At 47.7% G+C, this 19,480-nt stretch overlaps 1 long non-coding RNA gene across 1 annotated transcript; it reads right to left on the bottom strand.

Moving 5' to 3' along the window:
• Positions 1–801: 801 nt before the first annotated feature.
• On the bottom strand, positions 802–4,821 carry LOC135994974 (uncharacterized). The gene is made up of 4 exons (XR_010607059.1): positions 4,640–4,821; positions 3,505–3,608; positions 3,008–3,184; positions 802–1,235 (listed from the first exon to the last, which is right to left on the bottom strand). It is a non-coding gene; the product is annotated as an uncharacterized LOC135994974 (long non-coding RNA).
• Between the last annotated feature and the right edge of the window lie 14,659 nt (positions 4,822–19,480).

Raw genomic sequence — 19,480 nt, 5'->3', positions numbered from 1 at the left:
CACGGGGATCCCAGCTCTGCTGGACGGGGTGCTGGCCTCCTGATGGGGCAGTCCTGGGGCGCAGCTGTCAGCAGGGAGGGGTGCCAGTCAGGGGAAGCCTGGAGGGCTGATTCAGGAAGCACGAAATTAAAAGGGATCCAAGAGGTGCAGTGAGGCTGTCGGGAAGAGGACACAGGACTGTCATATGCTAATGCTGCTGATGCTGCAATAAAATGAGCGGAGGCAAGTGCCACAGAGCTTGAGCAAGCAGGGCACTTTGTTCACTAGACTCAAAAGCATTTAATATTACACTGAAACAAAAAAGAAAAGCAGTTGTTAAGATCAAACAGCATTCACACTGGCTATTGTCAAACCTCCAGCTACTAGAAAAGAAGAAAAGAAACAAGACGAGGCGTTAAACCCATGGGGAGTGGGAGCAGGACAGGCGGGGACCCTCCCATGGGGATGCCGGGGACCCTCCCATGGGGATGCCAGAGCCCCATGGTGACTGACGCTGGCCCAGCGCTGCGGGGAATTAGCTCAGGGCTCAGGTATGGCCCAGCCACAAACCTTCCCCGGCTGCTGTGGGCTGGCAGCCACAATTAGCAGTGATGCTCCAGCAGATGCATCGGGTGCGTCTCATCGGAGTGGGACGAAGGACTCGGCACCACACGGTCTGACCACCCAGTTCTGCCTCTGCTCCAGCTTGCAGGGCCTTTGGAGATGCAATGGGGTGGTCTTTGGTGACGGAGCACAGCTCCTGCCACTCTCTGGGCTGGATACGGCCCATTCCAGGGAGAGTCCCCACTGAATTTCCTCCAAAATTTGCTTTCTTCCTCTTTGCTTTAAGGCCACAACAGGCTCTCGCCACCAACCCACCACTCACCGGCACTGGCAGTGTTAGAAACGGGCAACACTATGGACGTTTGTCTTTAAAATCTCTCCCACCCACATTAAAATAAATAAATTAATTAATAAATGATAAACTAGCCACACTCACGTTTCCCTTTCCCCAGCGAGGAAGCCTGTCCAGGAGAGGGGCAGCATCCTGCCCTTCGAGCACCCCAAGCAGCCCTGCGTGGGGGCTCAGTGCCCCCCAGTGCCAGGATCCAGCCCCACTGCCCATCATGTGGGGCAGGCACATCCCACAGCCCCCGATGGAGAGCCCCGCCATGGAAGCATCAGCGCAGACCCCTTTTTACTTCCCATTCCTGGTAGATGTCTTCAATTGAAAGAAAAGGCCTGGGGAGATTTTCCTGCAGGAAAAAAAAAAAAAAAAAAAGTAAAAAAAATAAAAGGAGAAAGAATGAAGAGGGAGGCTGCCCATCTCGGCTCGGCGCTGCCTGGCACCTGTGTCCCGGGGCAGGCGTCCAAGCGCGCAGAGCAGGCGCGGTGCCACGGCAGCAGATGGGCACGAAGACAACCCCGAGCCCACGATCCTGCCGCAACTCGGGGAGGGGGGCGGCTGTTTAGGGCAAATTTCCCAGCTGAGAATGTCAAAACAGCTGCCAGCCTGGAGTTTATACACCTATAATTAAGGGGGTATGCGATTTCTAATCCAGCTCAAACGGAGCTGGATTAATTGGCAAACCTAAAAATAGCATCCGTGACCATGTAAGGCAAGCTTTTGTGTGTGGATTAAATTAGGAAAGTGGGCTCTGGCTGTTTGGAGAGAGCTGGGAGAGACGGCGGCATCCTTCTGCCTTCAGACAGCCCGTGGTGGCCTGATCCTGCTGAGGGCCAGGAGAAGCCCAAAGGCACCATGCTGTCCAAAAATGCCAACCTGGAGCCTGCTGAGGGAGCCAGGGCAAGAAGGAGCATCCACACCCCCAGGAGATGTGTCCCAGGGAACGGGAAGACTGCTCCCTCCGAGGTGACCCCTTGGTGGCCATGGCCGGAGCTGCTCTTCGCCCCCCTGCCACGCACCGAACACCCAGCTGCTCACCATTTAACTCATCGCCTTGTTTGCAAGAGGCCACAGCAAGTTTGCTCCCTCTGTCTGCAATGCCCAGCAGCTTTACATGGTGGAAAGGGACTTTTTGAATTACTGGAGCCTCCTCAGCCCCCGCCAGGAGACATCTCCACCTTCCCACGCTGCTCCTGGCCGGCTTTGCACCAACGCAGCCAACGGCAGAAAAACCCCTGTTGAGTTGTGCTTTGTGATCCGCTCCCTTTCTTGAACGCTCATCTACCCAAAGCCAGACTGCAAGGTTAAATTGCTTTTAATTTTTGTTTAATTATCTGCAGTGGCACAAATAACTAACAGCATCGATTTGAACTTGGCACACAAAGGAATGTTCCAAATGGCAAAGCATGTTATGAGATCGAATTATTAAACGTAGCTAATGAGCAAAATAATGATGTGGTGCCAAGATATAAAAGGTTAGACTTTAAAGTTGTCACAGTTCAAGAGCAAGAAAGATTTAATCACATTCTTAATCAAATATTTATATGATAATGTGTTTTAATCAAAATAATAGCAATTAATTTGGAAAGGAATATATTGTACACTTCCTGTTCTTGCTTTACGGAGGTTTTTTTGTGGTGGGGTTGCAGAGCACATATTTCCTTACTCAATAATAAATCCCCCCAGTTTTAAGGTATTCCGGCTGTCTGTGCCTGGGGTCACACTGGCAGGACAACAAACTGCAGGAACAAACCAAGCCCTGCGGGTGCCCTTCAGCCCATGCGGAGCTCGTGCCCTCCCAGATGCCACCGCAGGACCCCAGATGCCACCGCAGGACCCCAGATGCCATCGCAGGACCCATGCTGGGTCCTACTCCATCCTACCATGGGGCTGGGCAGCCGTGGGGCAGTGGGACCCACGCTGGCACCCGCCAGTGAGCCCGGGCCCCTCGCTATGTCTTTGAAGCACTTAAAATTCACAAATGATTTAGCTGCTACCTCTTTCCCCTCTGAATCGTGCCAAATCTCATCACTCCCCTTGGCAGCTGATGCTATCGCAATGATTTCCAGCTGTGCAAGAAGCAGCCTAAAGTAGCTGCAGTGCCAGAGCACTGATCCTCACCTTCCTCCTCCTCTTCCTCTGCTGGGCAGGGAGGCAAGGGGACACATGGCCAGCACTTGTCCTCTCCCATCCCTTCTCCAGGGCCCCACAGTCTCTTCCAACCTCCTTGGCAGAGCTCAGGTCTGCAGCTGGATGCTGAGCACAGAGATGCAACAAGTTGTGGTCTGGGCTTTTTATCTGATGTGTTAAAAAGAAAAAAATGGGCAATTTAAAGAAGCAACAGCCACACCAACACCAGGGTTCGATTCTAGGTGCCCGCAAAGCACAGAGGTGGCTGTCCCGTCCACCCTGCTGAGATACTACGTGTGAATGCCATGAAGGACGGGCCACAGAGGCTGAAGAGGTTGGACGTATGCAAACCTGCCAGGGTGGAGGAAAAAATACATCTAAAACTTTGCCCAAAAATTCAGAATAAAACTTATTTGAAATTTTAAAAAGCCTAGAGGAACATTTCAAGTAGGAGCTGCAACAGCTGAAACACAACAAGCAAACATCACCTCTTAAGGAGCGGATCGAAGTCCTTCCAATGCAATTAGTTGAGGGAAGCATCCAAACGGTTCCAGGATTTCTTTTAATGGAGCCTCCAAACCACCAGCATTCGCTAAATGTGGGGAAAGATCTTCAAAACACTGTGCCAAGCAAAACAGAACCCATTGAAAGGGAGCATTGCTCTCCCCAAATCCCCAGTAAGAACATGCCATTGTTCGTGCACAGCTCTGACAAATCTTTGGAAAAGGGGGAATGGTGCTGGGGCTGTCGGGGCTGCAGGAACCCCCCAGCCGGCTCGTGCCAACCAGCCTGGCCCCAGCAATGCCCATGGGCAAGGGCACCGGGAGCAGCCGGTGCAGGAGGCACCGCCGGAGGTGGGTGCCGGGGACTCGCAAAGCAACCACAGCACCATCCCACCATCAGCCTTCGCGAGAACGCGCAAGAGCAGCCAGGCAGCTGCTGGGAAGTTGATCAAAAACACCGCAACAGTGTCAAAACGCTGGCCCTGCCTCTGGGCCCCTGGCACACACCTCCGCATGTGCACAGCCCCGTATTTTCTCTCCTCCTCCTTTCAGCCTCTTGTGCTGGGTGGATGTATGTGCACTTTTTGCTGTCTGACTTTTTAACACTTCATCAGAAAGCTGGAAATTTTTTTTAAGTGCTAAGTTTGCTGTTTCTGTTGGAGCCGAGATGAAAAGCTTTCAATGAACCACCTTTGATTGGAATCACTTCTGTTGCCTTCGGTTTGGCCAGATGTTTCCCAATTACTTATCTGTCAAAACTTTTTTTTTTTTTTTTTTTAATGCACAGACATTTCCTCTAAGTGAGAAATAGTGTAAGGTTCTTGTTCAATGTCTTTGCCTGAGTGAAATAAACCAGGCTAAGCTTCACCATCAAGGCTGGATTTTATGCTTGAACATGCAACATAACATCAAAAGCTTGATCTTTTTTATTATTCAGCACAGCCTTTTAAGAACAACTTCAGCAGGAGCCAAATGGCACATTATAACTTAGGATTTAAAACTTTTATTTTTAAAGCTAGATCTGAGTCATACAGCTTTCTCCTGAGCCCGAGATGGTTTCATGTAATAACTCAGGGCCAGAATCTGCCACCATCACTCACGTCAGCGAAGGCTTACTTACATGAACAGACTGATTGAACTAGTGCTGCTCGGGGTGAGTAACGGTTACAGAATCAGGTCTGATCCTTCTCCCATCAGAAAAATATTCCCACTGATTTGAGTCAGTCGCTGGATCCTGCAAGGATGTCCTGTCCGTGACGCATGCAGCAATTACTTTGGAGGTAGAACGACAAAGGAGGAAACCTTGAAGACTTTAATTCCCCAACCTGACCACTGCCCGGCATGGAGCAGTGAGCTGATCTAATGAGGCAGATGTCGTTATGTGTCAGTCATTTCAGACATTCGGCATCGATTTGTGGTTTGGCTGCTGTCAAATCTTTTATTTTGGGTAAGCATCCCAAGGACCCTGACATTACTGCAAAAGGAAAGGAAAAACCAGCAGAACTGAGCCCCGAATGACTCTGAGGATGTTTTAAAGGTTTTGTTCTCTTCTCTCTCCATTAAGAGAAAACAAAAATCCAGTGCCAGTCAAAGTATCCATGGATAATATACCAATACAGAAAAATGGGACTGAATTAGCAAAAAATAAATCCATATAACATTTTTTCAGTAGCTTTAGCTGTCTTCAAAGCCAACTAGCATTCTTTAATGAAAGCAGGATCAGGCCAGCAAAGCTTTAAGAGTTTAAAGTTATTTGATAGCTAGTTATTTTTCTTCAAAAGAAACTAAGTAAACCTCTGCCTGTAGCCTTCATCACTCCACCAGAAATGCTTTGTCAGTGTATTCGTGACAAATTAATTATAGCGATAGAAAAATCTCAGTAGAAATGAATATTCAAAAAAATTTTTTTTTTAGGCTGTTGACTTCAGGGAATGCACTTCTGTTTCTAAAGCTGTGTGTTTTCCTCATTAGCTCTCTCCCTCCCTCAGTTCTTTTCAGAAACTTTCAGAAGTGATTAGAAATGGTTTTATTTTCAACTCGCCTGGGGAATGGCATTAGCAGTGGAACAAACCAATGACGTTAGAGTCCTGCTGGCAACAAGAAATGGCCCAGCAGCAAACTTTTCAGAGAAAACATCCTGAAATTACCATATTGCTCCTGACTACCTCATGCAAATGCACAGTAAGATGCTGGCATGGGGTTATTGCACAAAGCTTTAACATGGAAGGATCTTGTCCTTGCAGCTCTGCGGATACACAGGAGCTCAGCAGCTCCATCCTATAACGAGATCTGGCCTGACTCTGCAAACAGAAGAAGGAGCAGAACTGGGGCAGACCACAGGTAGCTCTAACGTACCAGAAAGAGATACATGGCTCTTGCTCGCTGCAAAGGCTTTGGCAAAGCAGAGGCCTCCCCTTTGTCCCTTTCTCTAGTTATTGTCTGTAAATGGTGGGTCTTTCTTGTCTTGGGCAAAAGTCATTTCAAGGAGCACAATTCCCATTTGTGAATCACATGAAGGCTGACAAAAGCAGGAGGTCACCACTCCCTGTCACCTCCGAGTCATCCTCCCCACCTTCATCCCATGGTCATGGTGGTCCTGTCCCAATGCTTGCACACCTTAGTTGAAATATTGGCCTGCAAGTCTTGAAGGCTATTCTCAACAGGTTGCTTTGAGCTGACAACAAGAATAAACACAAATAAAGCTTCTCCCAAGTTGTGACTGCACAAACCGGCTCAGAAGGCTCCCAAAACTGATAGCCCCATGAGGAGCCACGTTCCCATCTCTGCTGCAGAAACCAGGCAGAGATCCTCCTCCCCATCCTCACCTTCCCCCAACAACTCAATTAACAAGCTGCCTCATTAGCTTCCTATACTTAATTAACAAGTTGAATTAATAAGTAGCCTGAGCTGCTTAATTAATAATTAATTAATCCTTGGTTAATAAGGACATCGGGAACTATTTCATAAGGAAATCATTTCAATAGATTAAGGTGACATGAAGATCTGAGAAGGCAATTAAATGTCTGCATGGAGCTGGTGCTGGCCCCCACCCTGAGAGCAAATGTCCTTCCCCCAAGTCCTGCTGTGGGTGCCACCTCACCTTCAAAGCTCCTGCCTGCCTCCTGCGGCCACACATCCAGGTTGGAAATGTCCAAAATGCTCATTTCATTCTCGCTTCCACTGGTGATGCTCTTCAGAGCCACTGCTCAGTGTCTCCTCCCAGGAGGTCCCTGTCCCTTCTGGAAAGGAGGAGCTGGGGCAGGGGTGTCATGCCTGGCTCTGCAGCAATGCTGAAGGTTGGTGTCACTTGAAATGAGCAATTAAAAAGGGAGGCATAAGTATAAAGTACAATCCAAACCCCTCCTTTCCCTGCCCTGCAATGGGACGTTACTTTCCAGTGAAGGGCTGTGAACGCATTTCAGGAGTTGAAGTCTAAACCTGCTCTGAGCCAACCAACCCAAATTTGCTGGAGCCAGGCAAGAGACCCCACGAATGCCCTGCCCGTGGTCCATTTCAAAGGCAGGTGCAAGCGGTGCCGAGGGTCCCGGCTCCAGGAGAAAATACGGTTCAGTTGAGCTCAGGCAATGCTCAACTCAACCAAACCCAACTCAACAAGTTGCCCATAGTTTGACAACATGCAACATTTGGCATTTTTCTGTTAAAAAAAAAAAAGGTGTGAAGAATTGTGTTGATGTTTCCTTCTCATTTTGATACAGAAATGTCTTGTTTCCATATTAATATTGATCTCAGGGTGCACATACATATATATATATATATGTATATACACACGTTGCATTAAAAACCAGCCATATTATCATATAACATTTCAAATTTAGCTAAATAGAAGCAGCTGATTTTTCCTGATGGTATTGGTTTGAAATTTCCCATCCACAAACCATTTTGAAATCCCAAACAAAACAAAAATCAGAGTTGTTATTTCCCACACAACAGATGCAGTGCAACAATCTCTAGGAAAATGAATTTTTAATTGTTTATTGTTGCTTATGGTGACTTCTGTTCATGGCTGGTTTCAAATAAGATATTGAGTGTAGCAACAGAACACCTTTGCAGAGAGATAATTATCAGAATTTTCAATTATGATGTTGCCATTTCCAATCCAAGTATTTGAAGACTGGGAAATACAAACATTACTGTTATTGCCACGTAGTTAAATTATGCTGTTGGTTTATTCCGAGAACAAGAATTGATGATGCTCAGTTTTTTCCAAAATTTGTTGGAAACCTGAAATAAATGACAACATAAATTTGTTTCTAATAATGACAGCAAGGAGGGGAATTGGGGGAAGGTATTTATTGATGAAACAGTCTAGAAACAGAATCTATAGGCAAAATTGAACTGGAAATTCAGCTTCCTAGTAGAAGGATGCGAGATGGTATTGCACTACTTCATATAGTGGAAATCAGTGCTCCCCACACCTCTTATTCAGTGCTTTTTGGTATCTAGTGTGTCTCTAATGTCTCAGAATGCCATTTGCCCAAGCGTCAGTGGGAAGGAGTTGAAAACAAATGCAACCTATTGGTGAGAGAAGGAAGTTCTAGTTAATTTTGGATTCTTTTTTTCTGACCTAAGTCAGTATTTTCGTAATATCTCGTCCCTATATAGAGCCAAAAACGCACGGTATCTCAAACTTAGCGCCGCTTTACCAAGAGTGGAAAGGAGGAGCGGCTCAGTGGTTTTTCCATCTCCTTTCACCTGCTGCCCTCTTCCCTATCACAGAGCAGGCAGTGGTTAAAGATAAACCTGGCGATAAGCATTAGCATCAGTAACTCAAGAAAAGTGTCAGAAAATTGAGGAGTAGTCAGTGGTCTCTAACCCAAAGAGAACTGGGAGGGTACTTTTTGTTGGAATTTGCATAATGTGGATTGACAACCTTCTGCATTATCTTTCCAATAAGCAGCACCTAAAGCCTGCTAAAGTCTGTTTGGATGTAGAAACACAGGCAATTGTTTCACCTGAGAAACAGCATGAAGATTATTGACCTTCAGAGCTTGGCAATACAGCATAGACCCTGTTTCAGCAGATACAGGTCATGGTGTTCTAATGTTGTAGTGGCTTGAAACTATTCAGGGTAGATGAATACCATGAATACCATCTTTTTATAGATGGTAACTGAGTTATTATCCCTAACGAGCTTCATGTGACTAGGACATAGTGCATAAGTGTTTTCCATCACTTTAAAAATATATGAGAAAGAGACCTGTGAAGCTTCTTGCTCGAGGCTTGCAGCAGGTCAGTACCAAAGCAGATGTGCAGCCTTTCCAGCAGGACATTGCTAACGTAGGACTCTCTGCAGAGCCCAAAGAGTTCTTCTGCCTCTTCTGCAGATCCCCCAGGACACTGTTAGGGCAAAACCCATCAAGTGTGGAATGGGATTTGTGCCTTAGCCCAGTTTCAGCTCTGTCATACAGCAAGCAAGAAAGGAAGGGAAGAAAGAAGAGAAAGAAAGAGGCAATTGACTTCATCCCTGCTGGACTCCAAATAACGAACACAACTAATCGAGGTCAAGGACTTGTTGAGTCAGCAGCATGGTTATAGTCTTGAGAACAAAAGCCCGCTCCCAAATGCTTCCCACGTTCAGTGTTGCAGCAACAACTTGGAAAGGTTTTCAAAGTATTTACCAGTTGCTGTGTCTGTTGCCTGCCATGGAAGTTCCCGCTCTGTTGTCTGCACAAATCCACTTGCATTTCTGCAGTTGCTTTACTTGCTTTTCATTACATCCCATGTCTAACACTGTGGGCTTCTGACTTTGCAATGCAAACAGCACTAGCGATCTGGACAGCCTTTGGGGTAGTTTTGACCACCCTCAGCCCAAAATCTAGCAGTGATGCTAAAAACAAGCAAAAAGCTATCTAACCCTCAAGGCAACTTAATGATACTTTCTGTAGTGATTACTGCAGCCAGAGATTCCCCTGTTTCTTAACTCTCCTCCTGAATTTTGCTTCTGCGTAGTCATGTAGCAATGATTCTAGATTTGGGAGGGAGCTGCAGTCAGAAAAGGCACAAAGTAGGGAGTATACACCACTCCCATCCCTCTGAGCAGCTGGGAATTGCAAACATAACTACAAATTCCTGTCCAGTGAAAACCGTATTTACTCATGCAAAACAAATCCATGTACATCACCATCGCCAAGGGCTCTAGGTCTTATTTTGGACCACAGTGGACCACGCTGATTCATATACTTCCTAGCTGCCTTGCCAGAAGGCTGGGCTTGCTGTGGGTGACTGGTTCTGGCCTTGCAAAGACACAAGCCAACTTAATTTCAAAGAGCAAGCAGGAAACTTTGCATGTGTGCAGAAGGGAAGCCCTGAGCCTTCTGGCTGGTGCTGCCCCATGAGAAGACTCAGCGTTTCAGCTCCCATCTCCCATCAGTGACCTGCTCCTGGAGGTCAGCACCATCATGGTTAACAAATCGGCACTACCACGCAAGAACAAACCAGGAAAGGAGCAGATCTCCCAGGTCTTCCTGCAAAAACATCCCTTCCCAAACATGATATCCTGTGTGGTCACACTACCTTGTGAAAGCTGTATCAGCTTGGAAGCTGGGGACACAGAGAAGATCCTCTCCCGTTTCTCATAGCTGAGCTGTGTCTGTTCCCGATGGCAGGGGATGGACCGGGATGGACCGGCCAGCTCCTCTCCAGCAGCTGCATTTCATGTGAGCAACACCCAGGAACTTTTGCTAGTGAATCTCTGTATCGGCATGTGATCCCTCTGAGGCTGGAGCCCCTGGTCTCCAGGCTCCCGCCTTTGGGCCAGACACGGCTGGTTTATGCAAACTTAACCCCCCGTTGGTGCAGCAAGGCATGTGATAAGGCCTGCAGATTGATTTTTAACTTTCTTGTTCTTCCCAGGCCTGTCTTGACACTTTTTTTCCCCCTACTATTCTTCATTAAATCTAGGCCAGCAAGGAAGAAGAGGGAGTTCAGTGCATCTGTTCGCCACTAACATTGACAAACTGCACAGAAAAGCTTTGCTAACCTGAAATGTATTGGCATATCTAACCAAAACCCACTTGATTTCCCCTGGAAAGCAAAAGCTGTGAAAGGCCATTACTAGCAGGTTGCCCTTGCATGTGAAGTAATTGAATCAGGAAATGGGAAATGTGAGGCAGGAGAGCTTAGCTGTCATTTTACAGAAACAATTAAATGCATGAAATGTATCTTAATGATATAATTAAGGCAAAATTCCAATCCACCATTAGTAGTGGCAATAATTATTGCTGCAATACTGAATGTAATGTGCTTGCAATGATGAAATCCTTTGTTATGCAGGTTTATTAACAACAACAACAACAACACCCAGATTATCTGCTCCTCAAGAGAAACTCTAATGAAAAAATCACTTCTGAACAAACCTTGATTACTTTTCTGTGTGTTTAGGCTGATAGTAAGTGAGGTCAAAGCAACACAGGGAAATCACTGTAAAATACTAAACGACTGCTAGGACCCATCACAGGCTGTCACTGAAGGTGTGCAGTGAGAAAGTTGTATGAAGCAAAGCTGACTGATACCGTCATGGACAGGGTAAGATGCTGCCATACACTTGCAGGAGGTATCTCCGTCCTGCTCGCCCTGAGCTGCCCCGGCCGTGGTCCCTTTTCCACACTCCTGGATTTCAGCGTTTCCGAGGCTCAGCAAGCGATCAATGGCTGGGAAGTTGCTCCATGTGATCTCCAGCTTTCAAAGGGGCCAAAAACTGCATTTGTGTGGTCACTGCTGGTGCAAGATGAGTCCTGTAATCTTATAAATCTCATCTAGGTAGAATGTGGCCCCCAAGCAGCCACTAAATATAACCATGTCTTCCAGTGCTCCATCCCATCTAAGTATGCTTTCAGCAACCTCTTGATTCATGGATTTCACAGCACCTTTCACAAGTAACCTTTTCCATCACACCAGAAGTCAAACTCAGCTCCTGTAAACAGCTGACTTCCCCACATGCAAACCCTGCTTTCCAAAGCGCACCGGCTAGGTGCCATTCTGGTGGGGTCTTTTTGGCCACAAGCCCCTTTGGAAGGGCCAAGCCATGCGCTCAGCTCCGCAGGAGCTGCTGCTTCCCCTCCTGCAGGGACATGGCCAAGCCAGTTTGCTCCTGTTGACTTGGCTCCCTCCCCAGTCAGGCTTTCCTGCCTTCCCCTTGGCATCTACAAGCTGCAAAACAAAGCCTAGCTCTTGCATTTTGACTGTTTCCTACAATTCCTAGAGGAAACCCCTCTCTACTGGCAGAAGAGCTTCACGCGTTGCTGGGCTAAGGCACCCAAAACACCAAAGGGAGGCAAGGGATGCTCCTGAGCAGGACACTGACCCTGCAACTCTCCTTTTTTACCCTCCTAAAGCAACTGAAATCTGTTGTCACCTTTGAGACCTAGTTTGTAGCAGGACAAGATCTCACCTGCCTTATATGAGAGACAATGAATCACAGCTTTTCAGCCTTACAACTTATTTTACACTTATTTTTATACTCTGCTCCCGCTCAGACCGTCAGTTCTCTGTGTTAGGTTTCTGGGGTTTGGGGGCAGTTGGTTTGGCACAGCAGAGACAAAGGCTTTGAAGCCAAGTACCTTCACTGCAGAGAAGCCATCAATCAGCTGCTAAAAGCCCCTTGGATATTGCTTAAATTGTTTTACATATTGGGACAAATGGTGGAATTAACAATCTCAGAGGTGTGAAGACATCAAATCTACCCTTCCCACCAAGAGAGGAAGCCATCAATAACATTCCCCCTATGGGTACACTTCTTTGGGACTATAAGCAAACTTATTGGACGTGGAAGCCTGTTTATAGTGATTGTCAACACTTGATTCAGCTCAAGAAACAAAAATGAGAAAAATTGACTCCCTCCAGACAGACACGCAGCTCCTAGGTGATAACTGCCAGAGGACAAGCAAACACTTCGGTTGAGTGATTACATGGATACCTGCTGAAAGAGGGGGATTTTCAACTATACACAGCTGATTTTCTACATGTACACCTCCTGTTATATACCGAAAAGGAAAAAAACCCCACAAAACAATTAGCAAGAGTAATTTGTTTCCTAACACATTGGTTGGAGAGAAACATTAGTTCAGAAACATTAATTTCTGGACAAAGTTTACAATTAAAATGTAATTTTGATTCCACTCAAGTCCTATACTGCTACCCTCTATCTCATCCAGATCCGGAGGAGAAATGAGAGTCTCCAGAAAAGGCAGATGAGGGGTCGCAGTGGTGGGAAGTGCCACCCTTCGGTTTGCCATGAGGATGTTGAGATGTATCGAAGGACAGGGCTGGGGCACCGGGCTGTTTCTGCAGCTGAACCTTGTTCCTCAAGCCACGAACAAGTCCTGGGTTAACGGGAACCCAGAAACAGAAAGGAGGGCAGCACACACAGCACATGAAGATGGAGGGCAACATGATGCAGACCCTGAATAGGATTTTTTTTTTTTTTTTTTTTGATGTGTAGGACACATAATGCAGAATTTCTTTAAAAGCAACATGTATGTGTGCTGGCTGACATTTGTGCCATTTGCCCAAGTCCTAAAGTCAGTCCAGAAGCTGAAGACCAAGACAGAAAGTAAGTGATGGGCACAGACTCCTGGGGGTGTCAGAAACCCCCATGTCCAGGCAGTACACACAGAAGGAGCAGCTCACAGCTGCGCTTTTACCCACACATGGCGCTGAAAGCCAGAGCGGGAAAGAAAAACCAGTGCCTTTTCCCATAAAGCAGAACTTTAGGAGAAAATACAAAGCCCATTTTCCATGCTCACTTTTGGTTCCAGCAATTACTCACAAGCACTTACATTTGTTCATGAGTCAGTCCGAGAAGACCTTGATTCAGCCCAGAAACCTCACTGAGGAGTCGGGCATCTTCTGACGAATCGGAAAAGCTGAACGAACCTGAACATTTTTTTAAAGTTAGTCTACTTCCTTAAAGCTTTGCTTCATATTGTGCTTTTCTACACCACAAACAGTCTCGATTATATTCCTTGATACTCTCTCTTTGTTCTCCGACACAGCTACTCAAACACCACGCACCCCGAAACGGAAGACTTTCCTTTGAAGCATCGCCAGGCTATAGGCAACGGCGACCACATCCTTGGGCTCACATAAAAAGCAAATGTGCTGGAGGTGCCTTGCCTTCCTCAACATCTGCTGCACATCAAGCACCTGTCTGCATCACCTTCCGTAGGGGTTTTCTGCAATAGAAGTTGCTCTTCTGCCACAGGTTACTCATCGGATCGGAATTCTCAGCAGCAGGGTGCAAGTGCATCCAGGCACCGTGCAGATTTGCAGAAATTGTTTATATTAATAGTTTATTTGGACATTTACAGTAAAATCTGGCCTGGAGAGCGGAAATAGAGTTCCAGTTTCATGCTACTTTTACAATATTACTGTAAATCTAGTCATATTTAGTATTTTTTCCTTCAAGTGCAGGAATTATGCACCCGGCTGATCTTGCACTGGCGCAGGAGGAAAGGAAGCTTTCCAGACCTCCTGTTTGCAAAGCAATAAAACATAACAGGGCTCAGAGATCAGAGGGAAAATAAACAGATCCTCTTGCTCACCCTCCCCCACTCCCCATTTTTTCCCTCCCCGGCTTATATTTAGCTCCGGCTCCTCCATCCCCATGGGAGGGCTGCCCTGGGAGCGGGCAGGCAGAGCACCGGCGCTGGGCTCTTGGGAAACCTCAAGCTTTCCTCCTCGAAACAGAAATTTGATAGACCTGCTCAGCAGAACAGAGGGAAACAGCAGATCTCACAAGGGCAAAAAAAAGAGATGAGAAAAAGAAAGCAGGGGGGCCTGTCAGGGTCGTGCATCATTTGGTTTTTAACCTGATCCTGCTCATCCGAACCTTGCAGAGCTTTGGTTTGAGATTTGAGAGGAAAAAAAAAAAAATAATAACCCACAACTCTCTGTGTGCACTATGATGGACAAGTACATTAATAAGTTGTTTGGAGTGAACATGTGCTTACAGCTCGTCATCATCCCCGGGAAAGCCATCGGTGTGCACTCACACCGAGGGAAAACCCAACCCAGCTCCCTCCTCACACTCACACCAGCTCTGCTGACAAGCCCAGACCTACACAGCCTCTCCTCAAAACACCACAAAGCATCCCGAAGGGGCTGGTCTTGCATGACTGCATGCTTGCGTGACTATTTCAGAGCTCCTGAAATGTTTTGGACGCCTAATTCTTACTCATCTTAATGGGCCCAAGTACTAAAATGCCGTAAACATCTCTTGCAAAAAAGCAGCTGACTGCACTTGGTACTGAAGATATTAACTCAACGCTACAACATCAGAACAGAGGCTGTCGCCACAGCCGATCCTCTGTTGGTGACACAGAGGGGATATAGTGGAGCAAACTGAGGACACCCACCTGTGCCACTACAGCATCTACCTGGGACGTACAGCCAGTGCCATGTCCTGCTGCTGAGTGACTCCACAGAGCTGCTGTGGTCCCCAGAGCAGCCCAGCCATCCCCCTCCCTTTTTCTCTCCATTTTGACAACAGCAAGGCCACAGCAGAAAAGCGAAGGTGGGAGCCTTGTACAAAGCCACTTGCCTCGGTGCAGCGTGTTGCTTGGTGAGCGATGCTGCAGGGGTGATCTATACTTAAGTCTCTGGTCTCTTTTTTTAAAACTGGGCTTCTAAGCAATGCACATCAACACCAAAGCAATAGCTTTGTACTTCAGAGTTACTCTCTTAATCAAATGCAACTTCACAGAGCCACACAGATCTAATTGTTCAATGTCCAGGTTCCCCGACTTTGCAAGAGATAAATACTCCAAGGAGCTGCATTTTGACTGGCATCCAAAACACACCACCGGCTGCTGTGATTGTGATTTATTGCTGCTGCTAACAATCAATCTTAAGGCAACTGTGTGCATTTGAACTGAGAGTCAGGACTGCACAGGGGGAACGAACACCCATCAAGAGCTGACAACTAATGAATCCTGACCAGGAGTCAACACTCTCCCACTTTTCTGCATTGCAAAACCCATTCCAAGTACACTGCGTAGAGTGCTTCGTGTCACCTCTCCTCTGCCTAGTCCAGAGCCATCAGTCTGGTCAGCCAGAACTCTAAATTCCATTTATGCACTCTTTAATCTTACCTGACAACAGGCTCTCCATGCACAGGGCAGGGAGGAAGCTGGGGAGCAGCCCAGGGATGCTCTCCAGCAGCAGCCAGCCCTGCCCACATGGGGAGCAGCAGGTTGTGTTCCCCGAGCGGGGAGGCAGCCAGGGAAGAGGTCCCCAAGCTGCAGTGATTTATGCACTTTCAGCCACAGAGGCAGAAAAAGCACATCTACAGCTCCTGCAGCATGTGGCTCTAGGACACCCTGAAGCCCAGTTTTAGCTGCCCTAAAAAAGTGCCATAAATCTCAGTCTCACCTCAAAAAGAGTAAGCACCAAAGTGGCTGCTGTTTCAGAGGATTCGTCTTTCATTTGCATCGCCCAGGCAGTTTCAGAAACCTGGGGCTCCACTGAACCAAAACCCAGCCCCACCTCACGCAGCTGCAAAGGGCGATCAGGAAACAGCCCCTTCAAAACTCCTCAGCAGAAGAGCAGAGAAACCCCCACAGCCAACCACCACTCTCCCTGGAGCTGCCTAAATTTTCCTCTTTTCTCCCATCCAGTTTTTTGCTTTTACTGCTAACACGGTTACATAGTCCTGTTTCATGTCAAAGCAGTGGGAATTTCTAGATTTTTTTTTTTTTTTAAGGAATAAAAGAAAAGGATAGCAGCAAGTATTTGGAGTAAATTCCCACTACAGTCAGGATAGTCAACAGCAAGGATTCCTGTGAGACCACGTTGCTTTCTTAATAAATCTCAGTATAACCCATCACTGCAACGCTCGCCAGGAGGGAGAATTTGTATTTCCAGGCATCTTACTCAGGGGTTTCTGTCCCTGGTCAAGGCTTCCCCTCCCTTGACAGTGAGGCAGGTCTGAGCGTGCAGCGTAGAGGAAAAAAACCTCCAGTAAATCAATCCAAGGGAAAAGCAGGCTGACCAGGTTAAAAAGCAAGAGGCTGACTCCGGGTTTCACACCTTCCCCACCTCAAAGCACCCCAAGCCATCTCATTCACATTCACTGGGAGGGACCATCCCTGAGCCCCGGGGCTGGAGCTGAGCAAGCCCTGGGGAGGTTTTGCTTCGTGCCTTCCAGGCACAAACCAGATGAAATGCAGGCGCAGGCAGCGACCGGACGGGACGAGAAATGAATCATCTGCCGGGATGAGCAGGAACGGGGATCAACGCGGCTCCCGAGGAGGCACTGCTGGAGGGGGCACCGGCAGACAGCGGGGAAGAGTTTGCATTAGGACAAGCACATAAAATATGGAGACAAAAAGTGGAAAAGAAAAAAAATAGCTCCTGTGAAGTTCAGATACTTTGAAGTTGGAATTTATACCTTCCAGCGAGCGCAGCCAGGGACGGCCAGAACTGCTGCAAAAAAGGGTTTCGATGCTGGAAGCACAGGGGAAAGCTGAATCTGATTTCTGAAGTCCTATTCAATTTGCAGCACAGAAATCTGTTTAAAATCAAAGGCTTTGCCACTCATGGTTTCCGAAAGTCACAAAATTGTTTCTTCCACTGGAGTTGCAAGAAAAAAAAAAAAAAGATTAAAAATAATCTTTTGTCAATCAGCTGTACTGCAGTGTCCCCAGATCACCTCATTAGCCATGGAAAGATAGCTTAGTAACAACATTTCTCTGCCCATTCCCACGCACTGTGGTGGTTGAACTTGGCCTTTTTTAATGATTTTTTTTTTAATTTTAAAAAATTCCATTTTGGAAAATGTGGTTTCAGCTGAGTTCTCATTTTTCTGTGGGAAGATGTAGGTTTCAGCCATGAATCCAAAAATGAAAAATGTCATTTTGAAAGAGTGACTCAAACCAAACCCTGCCCTTTCCCCCACCTCGCCACACCTGGACTAAAGTGGACGTTTCCCATTTGGATGTGTGACCCCGAGGCTGGGGCAGGGACATTGCCCGCCTCTCAGAAATGTGGTGGTTTGGTGTTTCTTTGCACGCGGGACAGGAAAGTGGGTTTGGAGCTGCTCGAGCCAATGCCGGGGCCATCGGGATCCCACCACGGTCACCGAGCTCCTCGTGCAGCCCACGGCGTCACGTTCGTTCATCAAAGCTCTGTGCTGGTAACGCAAATCAACTCATCCCCACTCTCGGTTTTCGCCTCGTTTCTTCCTGCCGGCCCTGATCGCACAAGAATCCCGTGCGCGCTGTTATTCACTGAGTAAGCCATTTGAATTTTTGTCTATGTTATTCACAGTGCATAAAATGAGACATCTGTGTCTGTTCAGGATGGGGCCTGGCTTTCCGTGAGCCGTGTCGGCTCCTGCGGAGCTCCCACCGTCTCGAGGGTGAGGAGGAGCAGGGCTGATGAAGACTGAAACCAAGACTAAACTCAAGTCTTTACCTGCTCAAACACACGCAACAGGCAGAGTTGCTTGTTTTGGTCCATGTGCTCAGGCTGAAATGCAGATTTTGCTCCCTAAAAGCTACCCCATAGCACAGCCCCCCCGGCCTCCTTGCAAGCCTGGTTGGGCTGCAAAGGTACCGTCCCAAAAGGAAAGGAGGAATCCAGCCCTGGAGAGCCCGGCTCAGGACAAAGCGTTGCTCTTTGATTGCCATCAGGTTAAAAATTATAGCTCCAAACATTCACCTGAAAGTTGGTCAGTCGCTAAAATGGAGCGAGCAGGGTTCTGCTCATTTAAAACACGATTTAGAGGGAAAAAAAAGGCTTCCTGGCTAACAGCTGGTGGTTTGTAAATGGACTGGAAGGCATGGAACGCTGGCAGCACAGAGCGGCACTGCGTACAGCATGCTCTCCAGTACCTGCGATACACAACCTCAGGTGCTCTGTGACGCCTTGAGAAGCCCACCCACACCTCCAAATCATCACCCAGCGATTCGTCCCGGAGCCCAGACTGCTGAGCCCAGCGTCCTACAGTCTACAATGGCAGCAAGAGCAATTTAACCCATGGTGCTGCTCACGAACCTCACCTGCACGGCATCGCGCTCTTCCTCCGAGAGCATCTCAGCTCTTTGGGAACCCTGGATCCCTCTGGGCATGGAGACAGTGCCAGGCTCGAAGCCTCACTGCTTGTCCTGACAGCAGGTGGGGACAGTCCTGTGCCACCCCCCCAGCCATGTTACGGCTCTTGATACCAGGGTATTTTGAGTGATTTGGCTGTAAACGTAGAAGGGCTCCAACCTGGGCTCATTTGGGTATTTGGCCCATGGGAGCCCGTGGTCCGTTACCGGTGAGCGTTCCCTGGTGCTGGGAGAGCCCTGCTGATGGTCAGGCAACGGCACGCTGTGAAAAGCAGCCGATTGCTTCCACGAGGAAAAATAAAAGTGCTCCCCCACCCCCTCCAAGGCAGCTGCTTTCCAGCCTCGTATCACTACATCGTCTTTCCAGCAGCAATCCGTAAAAATAAACCGTAAGCGGGAGGCAAGTGGCACAGTCCCGGGATCAGAGCCAGAGGGTTGGATATGGGATTCTCATTCCTGGGCTAAATTAAGCTGCTTTCGGGCATTACTAGTGACATTTTCCAAAGTGGCTGTCAGCTCGGGGCTGTGCGGAGCGTCCAGGCGTCTGGCTCAAGTCCACAGGAGCAACTCATGCTCATGGCTCCCTCAAATTAAAACCAAGTTTCCACCACTTGCCCGTCCAAATCAGCCGGACGGGACGCTTGTAAAACTCAGGGACCACTTTCAAAAATGTTGCCACCTTGAACGAAGATCTGTGATGAGCCAGAGAGCAGGGCTGGGGAGACCGAGGGCTTAGGCAGGGCTGACAGCCTCCAGGCAAAGCACAGGGATTAACTACTGCACGCTCCTTAGTCCCGAGAGGGAACCCAAGGTCTGGCCAGGACAGGTGAACCTACAGGACGTCCTTCAGAAACACAAAAATAAAAACCCCTACAAACAGTAAAGTTTTC

This window comes from Caloenas nicobarica, chromosome 15, assembly GCF_036013445.1.
Source record: "Caloenas nicobarica isolate bCalNic1 chromosome 15, bCalNic1.hap1, whole genome shotgun sequence".
Classification (NCBI taxonomy): Eukaryota; Metazoa; Chordata; class Aves; order Columbiformes; family Columbidae; genus Caloenas; species Caloenas nicobarica.
Note: the sequence above shows the minus strand (reverse complement) of the source record. Positions and strands in the feature narration are given on the sequence as shown.